Source organism: Numida meleagris, chromosome 1 (genome assembly GCF_002078875.1).
Source record: "Numida meleagris isolate 19003 breed g44 Domestic line chromosome 1, NumMel1.0, whole genome shotgun sequence".
In the NCBI taxonomy this organism is placed as follows: Eukaryota; Metazoa; Chordata; class Aves; order Galliformes; family Numididae; genus Numida; species Numida meleagris.
This window is the reverse complement of record NC_034409.1, coordinates 66496936-66518269: the sequence shown is the minus strand read 5'-3', so window position 1 is coordinate 66518269 and position 21334 is coordinate 66496936. Positions and strand designations below refer to the sequence as shown.

General features: G+C 41.6%; 1 long non-coding RNA gene across 1 annotated transcript in view; it reads right to left on the bottom strand.

Annotated features, from left to right (window-relative positions):
* The window catches only part of LOC110396156, a 154505-nt gene that overhangs the window by 59944 nt on the left and 73227 nt on the right, over positions 1-21334 (bottom strand). Inside the window, exon 3 of the long non-coding RNA XR_002436811.1 lies at positions 18893-19109. This is a non-coding gene — a long non-coding RNA (uncharacterized LOC110396156). The remainder of the gene's footprint in view (positions 1-18892; positions 19110-21334) is intronic.

Genomic DNA, 21334 nt, shown 5'->3' with positions numbered 1-21334 from the left:
TCTTCAATGGGATAGACTATTGTCCTTCCTTAATGTGAAAGGAGGGAGTATATCTGTCTACAGGGAGAACAAAACTGCATCCAAATACACCATCTTGCCATGTTTCTCGAGGCTAACTGCAGGGTGTGATTAAGATCTAAGTACCCTATGATCATGATGCTGAGCTCAACACATCACCATATTATCCCACATTTCCTTTTTTATTTTTCTAACATAAACTTCTAATTTGAAGGTGGCAAAAACTGCAGAAAAACATCCTGAATAATGTCTGCTTGAGCAACTGTCAGCATAAAGCAACTGTCAAGAAAAGTGAACTCCCCAATTCTTCCCAAAGGGGAACTGATACCAAGACCTTCTGTTGCACAGTGCCCTGCCCGCCCCGCTGAACAAGAATGCATGAACAGCAAGCCCAAGGGGAGGAGGAAGAAGGGAGGAAAGGAGGGAATAACAGGGCTACCAGAGAGACAGGGGGGAAGAAGGTGCTCACCACCATGTTCACACTGCTTGGGCAGCCCCAGCATCCACTGCAGGGGAGACGGAGAAGCAGAGCTCCTTCTTGGAGCGAGATCAAGTCCCATGAGTACCCACATCAGAGTGGAAAGACGTTGCACTAACCTCTCCTGGCCTTAGCTGTAATGAACATCACACTAAACCAAACTCCCTCCCACACTACCTTCCCTCACTGCATTATCTGTAGTTCTCAGAAAGGAGGCCTTTTCAAATGCTTGACAACATGTGGAGGACCACAAATGCTTAACTTCTCCATTGGCCTATCAAAACAAACAAACAAACAAACACCTGAACTAAAAACACAACAACTTCTCTCCATATCTCCTCAACCCATTCCCCCCAGTAAAAAACAAGAACAAACAAACCAAGATATTGCTGGAGTAAATGAAGCAGCCTTGAAGTTACACCAGGTAGTGACTGGGGTAGAGCTCCCCAGTCAAGTTGGGAGCCGTGAGCATTTACATCTCCAGCGAGTTTGTCCCACAGTGCCTATGGGAAGAAGCCAGGCTGCAGAGGCGGTGTGTTGGTCTCAATGCCCCAAGCTGGCACATAACCTCCCCTACCAGGAGCAGCACAGCAGTCAGGTGGTCAGAGGCAGCATCTTCAGGTGGCATCCAGGAGCACACAGGTCTGCTCTTGGCAGCTGGGGTTGGAACTGGGCTGGGACCCCAGCTTCCTCTCAGCAGCATCTTCTGCCAAAAAGTTGGAGCTCTTTGAGACAGGAGCAGAAGGAGGGCTTATCGGTTACAGCTGTTCAGAAGACCAGTAATTGCAGCTGGGGGTCCTTCATCTTGTGTCAGATTGAGTAGGAAAATGGGTCAGACATAATGCATTTGGTTAAGTATCTAAGCTGAAAAGGTACTATTTTCTTCTAAATTATATAGTCTTTACTGGAAGGAAGGTTACCGGTGCAAGGCTTTCTAGCTTTAAAATGTAACAGGGACATGCCCTCTGAGGGTCAGGCTTTCATTTGCTGATGTTAATTCTCAGCTGCCTGTTATTCGTCCTTCATTGTAGCCTCTGTCTTTGCTGGGCACGCTCCTGATTCCCTCCTATATCCAGACGGTCCATGTAAATAGTGTTTATGTTAAGGAAGTCATGTTCTGTGTGACTGGAGCACACAGAAACTGATGTTGTTGTCACTTTAGATTAAGCTCTCGTTTTAGCAAAGGAGGCAATTGGAGCAGGCAGCCGAGTGGCCGAATGAAATATTCAGCTCATTTCGTTTAAAGCTGCCCCGTCTCCATTGTTCGGCTGTGAGGCCGATTAACCCTTGTTGGTGCCTGCACAGCAGCTGCTCACTCGCTGGCCCTCCGCTCGCCCGCAGACAAAGCCGAGGCCCAGAACGCTCAGGCGGATTTCAAAGGTCAGCCAGATGATAGTTGCTGTATTTTCTCCAATTAGTAAACTTTAAGGATAACTAAAATCAACTCTCCAGACTCTCACCACGTCTGCACTTTGTAGAGAAGAGAAACAACACTCAGCAGTGGTCAAGGGTATTCCAAGTACTTCATGCAGGCAGGAACACAGCTCCCATTAACCACAGCCTGGCACTTAATTCCTCACACCTCTGAAGCCCTTCCAACCTCAAGTTCACCCTGGGCATTCTGTAAACTTCTGCTCCTGGAGAATTACTCCCTCAGCCCCCCAAACAGCTGAAGTAAACGCCGAGTCTAGGTAAGGGAAAGAAATGGCCAACACTGATGCGAGTGCTGGGCTGTTACTGATGCGTGCAGACAGTCCATGGCTATCTAAAGCACTGCAGCCCAGAGCTGTAAGCATGCTGCAGCCACGGGGCAGCTCGCCTACAGCTATCCAGAAACCTACTTCTTGAATGTCTTGGCTGCTGTGCAGGGCTGAGCGCTGGCAGTCAGAGAACACCACCCCCAGCAGCCTTCCATGGCAAATGGCCATTACAGGAGGAACGGTGAATCCCAAAGCACATAAGGCCCCATGCTCCCAAACAGAAGAAGGGTTCCCCGGGTGAAAGCTTCCAAATCGGACTCCAGGTTTGCCATGGCCAAGCTGCACCGAGCGCTGACTCGTGCCAAAGAGCCAAGGTTACCAAGCACAGCACAGAATTTGGATCAAGCTGCACAATATTCTTGAGAAAAGTACTGGTAACAGCTCAAAATACAATATTTGTTAAGTAGTACTGTTATGTAACCACAATATTGAGGGTAATAATGTTTTATTTTTAATGACATTCTTTGTTATTTTAAGACAACAGCTCAAGCGCAGGTGACAAGTTTTCCTATAATCACAGTGACAAGTAACTGTACCAATTTCTGCCTTTGATCTGTGTTTTGTACTAAATTGCCCAAAGAAAAACTGCATCTATTAAAAACATCAGTAGTTATGCAGACTGCAGTGATACCCAAAGAAGACAACCAACCGACGTAGTACTTCCACACCAGAGCACAGCTGAGGTCCTAACTCCAGGTCTTCTCCTGCTCCTCCCCAGGTGACCGAACTGTATGTAGGTACTTGTCTTTATCTACTGCTCAGGCATTTCTGTAGCACACGACAGAACTGAGAAGCACTGATACATGGATAAACCCTGTGAAGTAATATTTATATTACCTAAATGACTAATTGTGAATAGCCTTGCAGCAACACTTTACTATGACATTTTACAGCATAGTTCATATGAGAATACTCTGTAAGAGCACTTACACTAATACTCTTTACTTGCATATATAGGATGAAATGCCAGCAATCACTGTAAAGATTTCAACAGTCAAAGTCTCCTCAATTGCACTGCTTCACTAGTTATTTGGATAAATATGTGGTTATCTATGAATGGCTCACGAATGTAGATAAATTAACAGGAGAATGTAAACATTAAACATGATATCTCAGATGTAATCATTGTACACACAGTTTAATTGCTAACTTTTTTTTCTCTTTTGATTTTCTATCTTGGAGAGTATATTTAACTGACTCCAAAATGCTCTTTTGTTCAAAATTAAAGCTGAATTCAAGAAGATCCTTGGATGTTGTTTAATACATTAGGATCTGAATTCCTCAATATATAATGCGTATCTGTCACAACAAAACAAAGAAGTCCTACATGTTATGAGATCTGTTTCTCTAAGATTAACCTCTTAAACCTCAGAAGCAGTGCATGAAATACTCCTTTTAGCCATCTCCCCTGAACAAGAAGTCATACAAGTAGTACACCGATGTTGCCCAGCTCTTATAATCAGTCTAGATGTGAGTGGCTGTAAAACCGAGCTTATGTTATGCACAAACGCATATTTTAGGTCTATGTACTGGGAACAGTGAAGTGCTTGACATCTGGAGTTAGGCAGTGGTGAATTGCAGCATGCACACATTATGCTCATCTGCATAAATATTTATTTTCCAAGTCACCGTGGCTCATAAATGCCCTCAGTCTTTCTGCTAATTTAAAATCATCACTCCCTTGAACTATTAGAATAAGGCCAAACAGGTAAGTTGCATCCAAAACTCAGTTTAGGAAGTACTATGGTTCTGTGTTTTTCCCTCCTCTCTCACTTTTTTTTTTTTTTTTTAAATAAAAACCCACAGCACACAAACATACCTAATAACCACAATACCTGACCACCCGGATCTCTGAGAGCAGCATCAGATGGGTCAGTATGGAGGTGGATGGTCACTGTAAAGGAAGGAGGTAAGCTCCTGCTGCAAGTGTGCCCAATTCTCTACACAGCCCTCTTCCCACTGGGCTGCACGGTGTCGGTCAGCGTGCCAGCACATTGCTGCAGGCACCCTGCAGGCAGAGGTGGTCGGCTCAACACGGCGGTCTCAGAGGTCCTGAGGGCCGCGGTCATTAAAACCACGGCACCTTTTGAAGGAATTGAGTTATTAACCTCAGTGACCCCAGACAAATTTAAACCTGACTAACTGCAGATTTCTCTGAGGAATCAAGGCACGTGTTTGTAAATTGCTTGGATATTCAGTGTGATGAAAGATGTTACATAAATGACAGTTATTAATGTAATAGAGGCAAATGGGTCAGGAGGAGGATTTCAGCGCTGACTTAGGATGTTGTTCCCACCTAACATCAAGGTCCAGATACTGATGTTTTGCAAGAGTCGAACATGATACTCACCTTTTCTAAACTGTAAATCCAGTATGAACTGTAAGTTGTTTCTCTGGTTTGAAGAAAACAGTGGAGGTAAAGCTTCTAACAAAGTTCAAATGAAAATGGTACTAATTCCCTATGTAAGGAACAGGCTAGGATTAAAGTTTTGACTTTGGACTGTAATATTGTCATATACTGAATTACTGCCAAATAAATCCCTCAGCAACACTAGCAAAGCCATTTTTTTTTCAGAACAAAGGGAAAAGGCCACCAGTGGATGCATGGTATCACCACTGCTCATAAAGATGTTGCGAAGAAATAAACTGGACTAACGTTTACTGAAAGAAAACAAATGCTACCTGAAATATACACCACATATTAAGCTTCCCATTTAGAACCTGACTAGAAATCTTGAGCCCCTACATAGCATTCCACAGTCATATGTGGAGATGCAAAAGGAAAAGCTCCCATCTGAATTCACTGATATTTATCAAAGATCAGAACTGTTGCACCCTGATGTTACTAGCTTCGTTAAGACTGTTGCTTGGTCGAGTCCAACAGCTATATATAAACACACGCACATGAACATATGCATCCACAGACACAGAGGCTGACTTCCTTGCAATCCAAAGCACCCAGCAATCATTTACAGATTATGAATAGCCACCGCTTCCCCCAGCTACTCAGAGGCAGCCCACTTTTTAAAAAGACCATAACAACCCAGCAACAGCACCACTTCACAACAAGAAATGAAGTGGAATTACTCCCAGATTTGAAGTCCAAGAAGATACAAAAAGTAAACAGTATGTAATTACCCAAATGGCAACTTGCCAGAATGCAGCACAAACTGCCAGAGCCAGTGGCTCCCAATTCAGAGGTGAAGGCCCTGACAGTTGGGGTCACAAGCCAAACCAAAATGAAATCAAAGAAGCTCAGCTCGCAACCAGAAGAGCAACTCCTCGGCCCAGCAGAAGGGTCAGCGAGGGGAAACTCTGGAAGCTGTTTAAAGGTAAAGATCTGGATCTTTACAGATCAAAGCATTCCATGTAGCTTGCAAGAAAAACAGCAGTAACTAATGGTCCACACAGAGAGTGCATCTCCGTTCGTGCTCCTGGCAGGATGGTCGTCCAAAACTACCTGCAGCCTGGAGACAATTGAAAGATGCACTTTGGGGGGAAGTGTACCACAAGAGCAATTCTCACTTGCCAAATTATAAAAATGAATTCCCAGATTATAGAACTGTTAACGTAAAAACAGACCCCCAGAGACTGAAATATCACTGACCCTAACCCCTACAACCACCATGCCATGTCCCTCAGGTTCCTCCCATGTTAAAAAAAATAATAAATAAAAAAAAATAGCATACCTATGCCCAGAGGGACATTTAAAACAATCTGCTTTTAGAGCCCTTCCTGTCACAGAAGCATGGCAGGGTATGTTTTTCTGTTTATTGTATTTCTTAACAAACCATGCAAGAAAGAAAGATGCACTTCAGACAGATGTTTCAGGCAAGCCTAAGCAATTTTGTAGGTCGAAACCAAAACCCTATGCTCCCAGAAGTCAGACTATAAGGAAATCTAAGGCACCCAGGAGCAGTCTTACAAAAAAATTCATTAAGGCTTCAGTAACATTTAGGTGTATCCAGGCCAAATTTAGAGTGAACTTAGGTCAATTTATGGTTTTTGGTGGAAACTATGCAAAATGTAGTGGTTTCAGCTGAGTTTCGTTTGGGGGTTTGGGTTTTATTCATAGATTGAACTCTAAGGGAAACTAAAGGGACATGAAACTACACAGCGTGAAACTGAAATAAGTTTTGCATGAACATGTACAAGAAGATGTCAGTTTCGTGAAGTGGGGAGAAGGACAAAAGCCCCAACCAACGAACAGGGGCATAAAATTCACCATACTTACAATGCTAATTTTTATTTTCTCTCTTGCTATCCCTGTCGAGTCATTCCTCATGTTTTGCCCAGTTCAGAGAAATCTGAAGTTGATAGAAATTATCTTCCACCCATTATGCCTTCCAGAATTTTAGTTGGAAGGACATTAACCTACACCATCCATAAATATTTTCAACCAGATGTTGAGATTAAAATAACAGCATTTTATTTATTCAGGTTACATCTACAAACTTTTATACCTTTGAGAGGTACCAGTATCTTCGGCTACACACAAAAACAATGCATCATGAATCTATAATAACATCTTCATTTGGTTTGCAGCATGGATTTTTATCTGGTTAAATGTCTAAATTACTCCCACTTACAGGTTATCCACATATGGACTGAGAGCTGAACCCATTTGAGAATTAGCTTTTAACAGCTGACCTGGTGTCTCAGCAAGTGTTTTGCACAGTCTCCTGGGAAAAAAGCATGATGATAAGCAAGCCTAGAATCACAAACTCTACACCAGAAGAGGCCAAATGTGTTAATACTCCTCACACAGTGAGTTCAACTGCCCTACTGCTACAACACTGCTCAGTGGCCAAGTGACAGAAGAACATTAAATATTATTTGCAGAGAGAGCCATCTGCCTGCCATCACACAAGAGGGTGAAATCACCCAACAGTAAGTGAAAAGGGAAAGGGATGATGGAGTTTAAAATGAAAAACACAGAGAGAGATAAGAGAGGGAAGCCAGCAAAAACAGCAAAAAAAGTAAAACAAAATGAATTATTTAGAGTTGTATGTCAGCTTACTATTGGATCTATTAACATCACGTCCCAAATAATTACAGGGTTTCCCCACTACCCTCGCACTAACTGCTACTGCATTTTTACAAATTACTATGCTACATAAAATACTGTGTATTTTTAATGTCCCTGTAGTATCTGTGCAATTATATGCATTATAGTTCTGTATTTTCACACCATTGAGGAATGATGGCTTCAATTCACCACCTCTGTGCTGACGACTCCCACATCTCATTCCCAACCAATCTTGTTCTATCTAAACACAGTTCAGCCAGTTTACTTCATCTTAAAACCAGTAAAACCTCTTCCCATCTGTTTCTGAAGACTCAACAGCAGTGACTTCAGACACACTGATGGGACATTTGGGGGCGTTTTTTTTTGTTTTTTTTTTTTTCCCTTCACTTGCCTTTGAAAAAGACACAGACTATAAAATACCTAATAGAATTGCTGGGGAGCTACAGCTAAAGGCACTAGAAAAGACCATAAAATCTGATTCGGCATGTGGACTCCTCAACACAAGATTCACAAAAATCATCATGGGTTTTAACATAAAAACAGGGGAATGCCACTGCTTCCACATGGATGTTAAAACTGCCAACAAGTTTGGTTTGCTACAGACCACATTTACGCCTGCTAGCAATAATGGTCATCAAATGGTATATAACAACTTTTAAGAAACCAATAGCAAGTTAAAACAAGAAAAACAAGAATAAACTTAAATACCTGCATAAGTCCTGGAGCTCCCTTCTCTGTCTTCCATATTCCCCTCTCTGCTCCCCAAGGCACATACCTATGGAAGGACCTCCCCTTCCCCCTCTGGATGTTCAGTCTCATCCAGCTCAAGTGTTAGCCTTCAGCCCTCTCAGTAATTTCTGCTTTCCTTGCTGATTTCAATTTTCCCCTGGCTCACAGAGGCAACCACATAGAGGAAGGTGGTGGTTTAGAGGACACTTGGTAAAGGTGGAGTTAAAAAAGTGGTGTGGGTGCAGGCAGTTGTTGAAGCATATGTGGGAACGTGGGCCAAATATAAAATTTGTCTTTCCTTCCCTCTGATCTGACATAAGCATGGGAATTCATGGTCCCAGTTAGAGCTGTAACAGCCACTCGGCAAAAAAGAAACACAATCCCTTTTCTGGGTGGGATGCCCCAGCACTCCCTGTTAGGCCAGGGCTCCAAGGGCCAGAAGACGGTCCTGTCTAGCTAGTTATCCCATAGGTCTTTCACACCATGGAATACACCAGCAGTACTAACCAAAGCATACTGAGTAGTTGCTTGCTTAAATTTCAATTCCTTTCTAAGGAATTCTTATTTTGTCCACTCCTCAGTTTTGCAGTATACAGCTTTCTGAAGCACTTCGACCTGTTCTCAACCTGTAACCGCAAGGGAAGAACACATTCAGTAGAGGTTTGGAGGTTTTATTCAAATGGGTATAAAGTGAGAATTTAAGCTTCACACATATTCTATGAACAGTCCAAAACTCCTTCTGGAAAAAATGGAGAAAGAAACCTAAAACTCCCTGGACTTTTCATTTTTCCAGCACTCCCGTCTGTTACACAGACTAGACATTTTGCAGATTTCTTTGAGAACTTCCTGGCAACCACCAGCAATCACCAGGGCAGGATGCATATGTGTTAAAATGAAATTTTAAACAGAATCATCTTTTTGAGCTTCAAACATTTTTTACTTTTTTACTGTGAATTCTGGAAAGTGGTTTCGTTGATACGACACTGCAGCTAGTCCAACCATGACCCTTTTAAGGAGCAATGGTGAAGCAATGGCTTAGGGGTTGCCAAGTGGACATTTTGTATGGCCCTTCCAGGAAGAAATTACATAAGTCCTCTTTTCTGAACATCTTGCTTTTTCTATTATGGTGAATTTTCTTTTACATTATGCTGTTGCAACTCGGATCTAAACTAAGATCACAGCTGCGGGATTTTTTTTCAGGTACACCCAGCTAAGCAGGCAGTCTTCCTGATCACTAAGTCAAACAATCTAGGGTCCATGAGGTCAATGGCTCAGTTTATTCCAGAGCTGTTAATCAAACTAGAATTAATACACTGAGCATACAGAAAAAAATGTCAGTTAAGAGTCAATAAAAGGACTTATCTCTTTGTGAACCCCTAATAGCTTAACAGCTTTCTCCTGGATGGATGGCAGGTACCAGGGAACATGCAAGTGTGACCTCACGTTACTGTTAATGTGTAGTCAGTTGTTTTTCTATTCAAGGACATTGTGGAAGTTCGCAGCTTTCACCAAGCTTTCTCCTTTACAAATGATACTGGCAGCACATGCTGAGGGAATTACTGGTGGCATGAGGCATGACTGGCAGTAACTTGTATCACATAGATGCCTCCCCTTTAGCAAGCAGTAACTCAGAACTACTATTTTTATTTCTGTATGAAAGACTACAAGTACTGCAAAATGCTTCAGTGTTGAAAGATCTAGAGGGTTATCAAAGCTCATTTTTGTAAAATTACACAGCATCATTGATAAATGTGTTACTAATTCATGAAACCAATCACCCTAAAAACCCTGATTAATTTATGTCTGCTAATCAATAAGTGTGTCCTCAGTATGCTGATGTTCACACCATACTATAAGTAGGAAAATAATGAGGTAATATCACTTCCATCAACTACCTATGAAGTAGGTAAATTTTAGATGTAATTACCTCCCACTTGTACTAAAGACAGAAAATGAGGAGAGATTAAGCAGCTTACAGTAAGTCACAGACTGTTATCTGCTAGGAACCCAGGCGGTAATTCTGCGCCCATACTGGTTGACTGCACTCCTCTACCTTTCTTGGGAGTCAAGCATTGGAAAAAAAAAAAAACAGGCTGAAAGTGTTAAAACTAAGTATACTTAAAAACAGGCTCCAGTACAGAGTGAACCAAAAAGGAAGAAAGCAAGAGTCATCATGAACTCACAGGGAAGAACACCAAGGGAGGCAATACAAAAGAGTTTGCAATGGAGTAACACACTATAATTACCTGAAATCCAACTGCTAAATCTTTCATTGCTTTCCAGAATAAATTGCTGACAGAGGAAGTAACATTCTGGTCTGGCGATGCAACGCATCTGTACAGCTGATATAAACCGAAAACTGGGAGCAGTGAAGTCAGTGGGAGTTCCAAGTGTTCAGCACCTCCAAAGGGATGTGTACTCTGCCATCAGAAGTGTGACTGTAGCATGTCTAGGCAGAACTGTGCAAGGCTGGTCTGAACTTACACAGATAAACACAGCATTCACAGTGCAGGAGTACACTCTTCAGAAGGACTTTATGAGCACATTTTTTCCTACAAACAAAGTTTCTGCAAATATTATGCATTACAAAGAAACTAATACAGTAAGACAAGAAAATTCCCTTCAGCAGCCCAATCTTAAATATTACCTCTAATAACCAGGGACAGAGCAAATACCATCAGGCCTCTGGCAGATCCAGTAACAAGAAAGACACTGATGCCCTGGAGCTTGTCCAAACAAGGGCAATGAGGCTGGTGAAGGGTTTGCAGCACAAGTCTTATGAGGAGCAGCTGAGGGAGCTGGGATTGTTCAGTCTGGAGAAGAGGAGCTCAGGGGAGACCTTATCGCTCTCTACAGCTCCCTGAAGGGAGGTTGTGGCGAGGTGGGCGTCGGCCTCTTCTCCCAGGTAGCAGCGGTAGGAAGAGAGGTAATGGCCTCATCATGTTGTGCCAGAGGAGGTTCAGCTTGGATGTTAGGAAAAAAATTTTCTCAGAGAGAGTGGTGATACATTGGAACAGGCTGCCCAGGAAGGTGGTGGAGTCACCGTCCCTGGAGGTATTCAAGAAACATGGGGATGTGGCACTGAGCAACATGGCTTAGTGGGCATATGGTGTGATGGGTTAACGGTTGGACTAGATGATCTTAGTGGTCTTTTCTAACCCTAATGATTTTATCATTCTGTGAACACTTACCAGAGTCTCCAACTCAAAAATGCAAATGCTGAGTACTCCTCTTCAAGGCCAGTAACCTGTCAGTAAGTAAACTTTCCTAACTAATAGAAATCAAGAACATTACAACAAGCTGCTCAGTTTTTCTTCACCAAAGGGAAAGAAGGATAAAAATAATTTATGTATATTCTCTGTGATTCTGCCATAAAAATCTCAGGTAAAACATACAAGTCATTACTTTATTTCAAAGAGGAGACAAAAAAGGTAATAATCATAGCTATTTGATCAAATTATTCCTAAAGGAATCCATAAGAGACCGAAAAATATACACAACCCACCACTCCCAGTCTGCTACCTGGGGAGAACAAAAAACATTCTAGTAAGAAACACGGGTGAAAAAATAATGAAATGAGCATCTCGAAATTGTTAAAAAAAAAAAAAAAAGGATCTTCAGCCTGAAGAGAATCGACAGCATAGCTTTAAGGATAGATAAATGGCTGCCTCAAGGATCTGTCTTACCTCTTTTTTTTTTTTAAGTAATACCTTCATTTGCATAGTAATAACCCAATTATTGTAAGATTAGGTGACAGAAATCTCATTATTACTGTTCCTACAAAACAGTCGATATTCCATTCAGTACTTTTTAATGTTACACACCTTAAAACATAATTATTCCAATATACGCTCATTCATCTTTAATGCAATTTCTTTAATAATAATAAAAAAGACTCTTCCTGTAATTGTTAAGGTTTTTTTTAGTCGAATATATTAGTGTTAAAACATGATTTTTCTCGTTCAGGCTGCTATAGAAACAAGCAAAGCCAACCAACTGCTTAGGGGCACGCTCCCTCCCCTCTTCCCAAGAGGGAGTCCACCAAGAGGCCTAAAGCACATATGTTAAAATATGTTGCAACAACTCTCTCTCCATCTCCCCCACTCCCTGCTTCTTCCCACGCTGAGCGCCGGTCACAAGACAAGCTTGCAAACAAAATCAAATATATACTAGCATCACGCTTCTGAGAGTTATTTGGGCTTAGGGTTTGCTGTTACTGGGAGAGGGGGAAGGGTTGTGGTTTTAGGGCTGAGGGATGAAATCAGAGCAAGCACACAGAGACGCAGGGCTTACCTGCCACAGGCTTTCTCAGTTTCAATTACAAAGATCATAAATGAGATAAGTGGTCAGTTACCAGAACAACAGCAGAAAGGAAGTGGGGGAAGGAGATAGGACCGGCTCCCACAGAAGAACACAGCACCACATGTTATGCTTCAAAAGGATGTCATAAACTGTTAAGAGAGGGGAAACAGCAGCAACCCTTGCCAGTCTCATCTACTGCAGCGTATGCAAGGTGAGTCTACAGAGCTTCTTACTGGCAAGCCTTCAGTATTTCTGCTTCACATCCAAGAGAGGTTGGAAGCAACAGAGAGCTGCTACCCCTGGGTACCTGGTTGGAGCCTGCACAGTCATCCAGTGCTGCAAGCCCAGCACTTGGCAGCCAGTGCACTTCCCAGCCACTAGGGGAGGCCAGGCAGAAGAGAAGCACGTGCAAAACTCTGCCCATGGAAGGAATCCTTCTTCCAGCCTACCTCAGGGACACAGAGGCACTCCAAGAGAAGCTGGTGGAAGCCATTCATTCAGACACGTTCTGATTACTTTCAGAGTGTCGCTCACCCCAGCATCACTAAAAGCAGTAAGTGCAAGGTGCAATTTCACATGAGTTACTTACTGTTTAATTTTTATGAAAGCCTTCTGTCTAAATGGCATGAAGGAGAAGTAATTTGGCCAAGTTCCGATTTTTGAAGTGCTGTATAATCACTGAGCCATCACAAGTCCAATGATAAAGGAGAGATGTGCATAGCTAGAAAACATTGCAAGGAAGAAGAATTGCAGTGTCTTTGTAGGGTTGGAGATACAGTTTGCTTTTACTGGGGGTCAGGCAACCATCTCCAACCCCTAGTCGCTACAGGGCTAAATGCAAGAGCTGCTAGGCTGTCTCTGCACACTGTGCAGAATTGTGCAGAGGGAAAATATCACACGCCAGCACCCAAATCTGTTGGGGAAATGAGCATCCCTCGTGCTGCCCGCATGCCTGCATGGAAGACAAGCTCCAATGCAGAATGTTTGGACCTTTTTTTCTGAAGACTGTGACCACTTGCCTAATAGTTCTGTTTTTGAAAAGTTTCCAATTATACCATGTTCTACAGAAAGTAAATGAAAATGACTGTTTATACTTGGGAAAAAAAAGTAGTGAACATGTTAATGATTTTTCCTTTCATTCTTATCATCTCATTTCATTCCTTTAAACAGAAAACCTTGTGAATCTTACTATGAAAATTATCAACAAAGAAGAAACAGCCTTCCATCATAAACCAAAACTTGGAGGGATGAGCTTATACCATTCTGACCATCTGACTGAAATTGAAAACTTTTCCTCTTCCATTAATAGCTTTTCCAATTCAGCAGTTCAAAGCTGCAATCCCTCACAGCCTATGCAAGGATTTGGGATCATTTTATAAATCTGTGTGGCAAATGAACATGAAAGAGAAACTCTCCTTATGGCTGGGAACTATCCTTTCGGGGGAAAAATGTTATTAGCTTTTTAGAGAGCATTTGCAAGGGTAATTTGCACTACAGCATCTCTTTTTATTGGCCTTGCAAGCAAGTGTTGAAACAATTTGTCTTACCGTATGTGTTCACTTTGAATACAGACCTCATGTGAAATGATCTACTTGAAACAGGGAACAATGGGTTTGAAAAACAAAACTAGAAAAGGTTTAGAGTATGGCAGTAATTCATTTCAATAAAGAAATATTGAAAGCGAAAGGGGAAAGGAAAAAGGAAAGATGAGAACAGAAACGAAAAGCTTCTGATTAAGTCTGTCTTAACTTAAGGCAGCTATGCCAAAACTCCCAGTTTGGTCCAGCAATTTCACAGGTATTATAACAGGAGGGTAAATCACTACTCCTGGACATCATTTGTATTTCATTACTTCTTAAGAGTCCTCAGGCAAAACCAGAGCCCTACCACATGAGACTCTGCGCACACAATAAAGAAACACCACCACCACCCACAGACAATTCACAACATACAGCTGTAAATCAGAATTATCATCACCAGTAAAGGCCAGTAGCACAGGGGAGAGGGTTTGATTTAAGAAGCACAAAAATTGGTCGAAGTCTTTCCACTCTTCCAATGTGTTTAGACTCATGAAAAAGCAAAACCCCAGATCATGCCTGAAAAAATGAGCTCTTCTCTTCCACTGAAACCTCCAAGTCATGCCACCTTGCTCTGCGAGGCAGTTCTTCAACACAGATGACTCCAAGCAAAGGGAACTGATCTTTTTGATGCTGTGGTACAACAGAACGCAGGCTGAGGATTGCTAATTCTGACAGCGGCATTTCACTCCGCTGGGGCAAACAAATAACTTCAATTTTAAAGGAGGAAAATACTATTCTGCAGACGACTAGGATGCAGTGCTACATTTGCAGTGAAATTACATATCGTTCGAACTGGAAAACCAGGGAAAATACTTCCTTCCAAATAAAATCAGTAACAAAAAGTCCATGGAAGTATAACAAGAAATAATAAAATCAAAGGTCACATGTTACATATGTTTCTAGTGCTGATTCTTCCCTACAGCAAAAATTCAATTTGCAGATGACAGCCCCGCAAGGCAGTTTGCTAGTGTAGATCCCAACCCCTTCTACTGAAGTTCAAAGGATTCCCAGTGGGTGTGAGAGTCCACTCCTCCTGGCCTAAAATGATTTACTTGTTCAGCTGCTGCATTTCTGCCTCTACTGCATTTTCTACCAAACCAGAATTTACCCAGCTGTAGTACTTATTCCAACTTCTTCAGTTAAATGCATTTTAATTGAAAATGTTGTTAATGGAAACTGACTAGCTTCACTAGCAAGACTGCAGAAGTCTGTGATAACTGAGTTGAAGGAAACAGAAAAAGCCATCCCCCAAACATGCCACGGGCCAGCAAGGTGGATGCTCACCCAAGCTGCAAGTTCAAATCCCTGCCTCAGATCAGAGCCCTGAACTGCGATTCCACATGTCTGAAGGGAGCACCTTAACCTCAGGGCTATGAACTGCTCTGGAGTGCCGTCTTTCTCTCAAGGTTAGATTTGACGTCTGGGAGGGTGGGCTTTTTTTTTGTTGTTCTTTTTTTTTAAGTGAAAATTTCTGAAAGCTTCTCTTTTCATTCTGAATCAGAAAAAGACAAGAATGTTGGGCTGGTTTTGAAAGGTTATTGAAAAGTACAATGGGCCAGCACTTCAACTTTCACAAATCAACACGCTGGCATTTAAATCAGCGTAACCCTCTTGACTTGGCTTGCTTTCAGCTTGACCCAACAGAAACAGAAATGATGTAGGCTTTTTGAGTCCAATAAAAACTATGAAGTGAATCTGATGAACAAAAGAGAGCAATTCGTTTCTCCAAAATTCTTGCCCTATGTCAGAAAAAGGCAAAAAGTAAATTCCTTTTAAAAAGCAGACATTCAATTCTTTAAAGCATTTGTCTGCACAAAGCTATAGACACCAGTCCCATATCCTCAGCTAATTCTCATTGATTAATGAGATTTCTGTGATAGTTTTTCCACACCTACAAGGACATTTCACTACATAAATACTGCATATATTAGAACAGGTCAAACTCTGCTTCATTTTGTCATGACAGAATACCACTTACCTACTCACAGTCATAAGGTAAGCCTATTTGGCCTACTGTCATGAGCATGGAAGGCAATGTATTATAAAATAAAACACTGTCATCAAAATTAACTTCACAGGTAGAACTTGCTCTTGTGAACCATGCTGTATAGAAAAAAAAAATACTGAAATAAACCAAAAACCTGTACAGGTATCAGCACAGGAAAAGGAAGACCAACTACACAAAATACATAAATAAACAACCCTCCAATCACACAGAAAGAGTACATGATTCTCACTAACGCTCTGCTTAGCACTATGCACCATCATAAACTGAACAAAGCAATTTCGAGCAGCTCTAAGCAGCAGTTTAAGTGCAAAGCTTACTTCTAATCCATGCAACAAGTCACAGTGAAGCATCAAAGCACATGACAATAGTCTATTGTCATGCTTTTTTTATTTTTTATTTTTTATTTTTTATTGTGCTATGCTAAGCACAGGAACTACTTCTTCCTACCTAACATGGGCATAATCAAGATCTGATACTTGGCCGCCCAGCAGTGCTCCATAGTGTTTTCAAATGAAGATGCTGTTTATCTGATAGACGTTGCTACTGTACTTGCAAGTCCATCTGCTTCCTGCCAATATAACACACTCTTTAAATATTGCATTAGTATTTAATTGTGACATAAACAGGCCCATATTCAGCAAGTGCCTAGCTGTAATCATTTGAGTAAGTGCTCAATAAAGTCCTTTAAAGCAGCCAGGTGTTTAAGTTGAATCAGGGCCAAATTCAGAATACGTGTTGACATGGTATAATATAAACGTTTAATATTAAATGAATAATGAGGCCAATACAAAGCTCATTCAGCTGAGTTTTGCTGTCATTAAGCTACACACACACATATAATTCCCAGAGACATCTGATCTAACACAACTCTAAGGTCAAGCAGAATGATCGTTCCCATCTATTTCAATGTGAAAAGAAAATTATTGGTTTATGAATACAGAAGTTCTCTCAGGAGTAAAGATGTTTGAGATAGATTTGTCCACAGAAATAACAAGGACTTACATCTTTATCTAGAAATCCGAATTACAAAAAACAGCAAACTTACCTATGACCCTGACAGATCTGTGATAAAAAGTGTAGAAGAATTCATAAAATCCTATTTAACACTTCATTTAAATCTGCAAATGACATGATAATGATCTGGATATCTTTCGTCTGTATCTGCCTCCTCAGATGACTTGATTACAAAAAAGTAAGAAAAATCCTTCTTCCTTAAATGGCTCAGAGAAAACTGAATGGTGACAGACTTTTTTTGAACCTCCATGGCATCCAAAAGCTGTATTCTAATATTAACACTCTTTACATTTAACAACTAACACGTGGCGAGAACACTGCAAGTGCAGGTCGGCATCACACAAAGACCAAGTGCTGATGCAATATATATTCTTACCAGTGTGTGGCTTACATTAAGGTCTGGGGAGTCTGCCATCACATAGTGTGTCACTTTATATAAAATAAAGTCTGGGAATTATTGAAGTCATTGTCATTTCATATGACAAAAATATCAATGTTAAATGTGCCTTTAAAACATTTATCAGTCACGTGTGTCAGGAAGCAAGAGATGAGGAATATTTCATGTGAGTAAAATGCAGATAAGTTAACTTGACAAGAACATGCATTCACTTAAGGACAGGATATGTCCCTCTTGGCATGAACATCATACTGTGCAGAATCTCCAAGAATTTAATTAGAGCTTGTAATATAGTAATTAACTACTGTATATTGAAACCTTTTGTAATTTTTTTTTCAGTAGTGTGTATGGAAATGATCATACTTGAAAAAACAAAGACACTGGAAAACAAAAGCTACTGTAAATCCACGGGCATTGAAAGGTGTAGAGCAGGCTTTGTCATTTCTTTGTCCTACCACTGACCTCACCTTGCACCTGACTACTTACAGCACCTTCTCTGAGTTACATAAATCATGCATTAAAGTTCTGATTTCTGGGTAGCCCTCCAGAAATAATTCCACCTCTTTTAAGAGGGGCTGCTTCACGAAGCCAGTGGAGTAATTCCTACTAGTTTTTAAATAGGTGTCTTCCACAACATGTGGAAGAATTACTGATTATATGCAGAAAATAAAAATAATTCCAAACTTTGGTCCAAAAATAAAAACAAGACACTTGGAAGCACGGAAAATGCTTCCTTTTATAATGTACATTTCTCTTAGGACCTTGTTTGGCTTCCACAAAGAGCAGGACAGTGTCTTGTGGAGAAATTTCTAAGTAATTCAGGCCAGGTCAGGAACTGGGAGTGGACCTAAGTAGAGTTTCTACCTCCATCTCTTTTTCTCAGGCCAAAAGCAGAGCCAAGAAAAAAGGAGAAATGTGGCACATGCTCCCGCAGGCATGTTTCCCAGTGTAGGAGAGGGAATAGGGAAGATCAGACAAGGCAATGGGCCTATCCCCCTTGTGAACCTACACTTGAACTCTGACTCTTGGAGACCTCTAGACCTCAGCTCCGATCCTCCGAACAACCAGCAAATCCTCAACTTAATCCTTTACTAAGAACTCTTCAAAATTTCATGTTTATAAAAATGATATTAAGATTCAATGGGCAACATACTGGACCCAGAATAAAAGCATACACATATTTTATTCCAGCTTGAACTTTGATTGGCTGAGCGATCTTAACCTCTTCTGCTGTCGCATCTCCACCCAGAAAATAGCAATAATCATAACTTACCTCTTTGATAAAGTACTTTGAAATCTGAGCAAAAAGCACTATGTAACAGCTGAATTTCATAATTAGGTGTTATTATAGTCTAAGTAGTATTTGGCAAAAAAAAAAAAGAGAAAAAGAGAATATAAAAGCATCCAAGCTCTGATTTATTTTACTTCGTTCTTGGAAGTAGTCTTTTAGACTATCTCTGCCTTCTTCACTTAGTTGTGCTATGCCTAAACCCAACACTACAGAAAATGAATGTTAATGCAGTCAGGATAAATACATCTACAAAGCATTCGCAGACACAATGGTAAGACAGACTTACCGCAGCTTCACGGTTTGCCATGTGCCAGCTGATCTGTAACTTCCTGTGTGGATGCTCTCAGGCCGTTGCAATCGCTTTTGAAAATCTTTTAAACTGTGGTAACTCAGTCACTTGGAAAAAGCAGCTCGTGCCCGTTTCCGAAGCCAGAATTGTCATTGATTGCAGAGACTTAATTCATAGTTCTTCTGGGACAGACGCAATTCAGCCTCTACTCGTCCTTTGAAATGAAGTCAGGATAGACTTTTTGTTGGTAGGTGAAGATTTAAAAACAAAAAGCCTTCCGCTTTTCCCCATGCTGCTTCCCAGGACCCCGCTTGCATTTCCCTGAGACTTGGTTTCCCCAGGTCAGGAGACAGCAATTAGCAGGGGGCAGAACGCCCACTCACACCTCACAGTGACTGCTGGGCCTCCTCAAATGCTCTTCCCACTGGCATAGGGAAAGGACAGAAGCTGTCTGAGGGAGGCTGGAGGAGCCATCTGTAGCCAGTACTGGCCCCCACCACGACTGGTAAACAGGGCCTGGGTTAGCAGCCCTGTGGCTAAATGCTCCTTCCTGCCCTTCAACAGGGCAGGTTCACCAGGACCAGTACCTGGCCTGCCTATGCTAACTCCCAAACCACTTCATAGCCCTGTTGCGGCTCAGCCAAAACTATGCTACCAACTACACCAACAAGTGCAAGAACAGAAAATAGCATGCCTGGCTGCATGGCTGTGGCAGAGCCCTGGGCTCTCCATGCTGGCCACTGGCAGCTTCAAGATGTGGACATGATGAAGGCTGAGGGTGCAAGGGAGGACCTGCTGCTAACGTCACCTCACTCCCACCTTGCACATCAAACATTTTGTCCCCCCCCCCACCAGAGGGGGTCTCACTCTTATGACCCTGTCCTTCCCAAATCCCAAAAACTTGCTCTCTCAGCGACTTGGTTCCCTCTCCCTGTCTCCCTCTCCAAGTGCAGCAGATGATATTTAATGAGTCCTGTAAAGAGATCTGCAGCCTACTGACCAGAAGTGTTTCAGTGCGGGTCCTGGGAAGAGGCGAGACGCGCAGAAGTTCCTGGAGAAACTTCCCTGCACTGCTGGCTGCCCACCTCTCATCACCCCAAACCTGTCTTTGAGACTTCTCCATCTCCCCCTCTGGTTCTCTGGAGGACAGCAAGAACATCCCATCCTCAGTGATTCATGTTCCAGGTAGCTCAACTGACTCAGTTTAAACTCCATCCCTCTGTCAGGTCTGTGCTAATGCATTAGCACAACTCAGCCTCCCAACATCACCCTCTGCCTTCTCACCCCTTCCATAATCTTTCTTCCACATCATGGAAAAAAAAAAAAAAAAAGCCCTCCTCTAATACAAAAAGCAGGCCATAGAAGTAGGTAAGGCATTTTTGATGCTTCCTTCAAGGATCAGAACCACAGCCGCTCTCTCTCCTTCATATCAAAAGATAATCCTCCCACCTCTTCCTTGTACACATTCAAGTTCTCCAGCCTCTTCCTCATTACATAAGGCACATGCATAATCCTTCTCCTCCCACAGAACGACTCAGGGAACACAATCCTCCTCCTCCCCCTCAATCACACAAAGTTTAATCCCAACACTGGTGACAGTCAACTGCCATCACCATAGTGAGAACAAATGGAATGAAGCACAAACTCCGCATTGGTTTAAACTACACCCTCCTGACTGATGACTTGTTTTCTACTCCACTTTCACAACCTGCTTCATACCTGCAATTAAAAACTATTTCTCTGTATGAATTTTCTATTTTTCTCTCTCTTTTTTTTTTTTTTTTTAGTGAGGGATGAGAGAGAAACCGAGTGTTGTTCTTTTATTAGTGAATAGAGGATTTTGTTTTGTTTTGTTTTGTCAGTGGCATTTTATGGCCGTATTTTACAGACAAGTTCATGGTAAGTTCAGAGGAAAGAAATTTTCAAAGAAAATCTAGCACAAAGCATTATGGGGAATGATATGGAAAGTTGACAACATGATGATAAACAATGAAAAAAAAGAAATAATTAAGTGTGTTGAAACACTGCATCAGTATTTATCACATTGTTAACTTTCTTAGGGAAAATGCTTTATTGTCTGCAGTTTCAGAAAGAGATCTCAACCCGGGCTATGGAAGCAGAATCCTGCATATATAATGATTCTGAAACATAATTTTTATGCATATATAGAAAAAAAAGAAAATGGCAAATATGTCTCTATGAGATAAGGCTTTCAGAACAAAATATAATACATGGAAATCCTTTCTTAAAGTGCTTTGTGGTCTTAAGGAGGTAGGAAACTTGAAACAGTAGAGCTGCAGAAAACGCAAGTCTAAACAAGGTGTGAAAAATTGCAGCATGGGCAGAAACAAAAATTCTGAGGAAAGCAGCTAAGAGAAGTGAGGGAATGGCTCACTTGAGAGTGAGAGAGAAGTTACATGGACATGGCTAATCTATTTC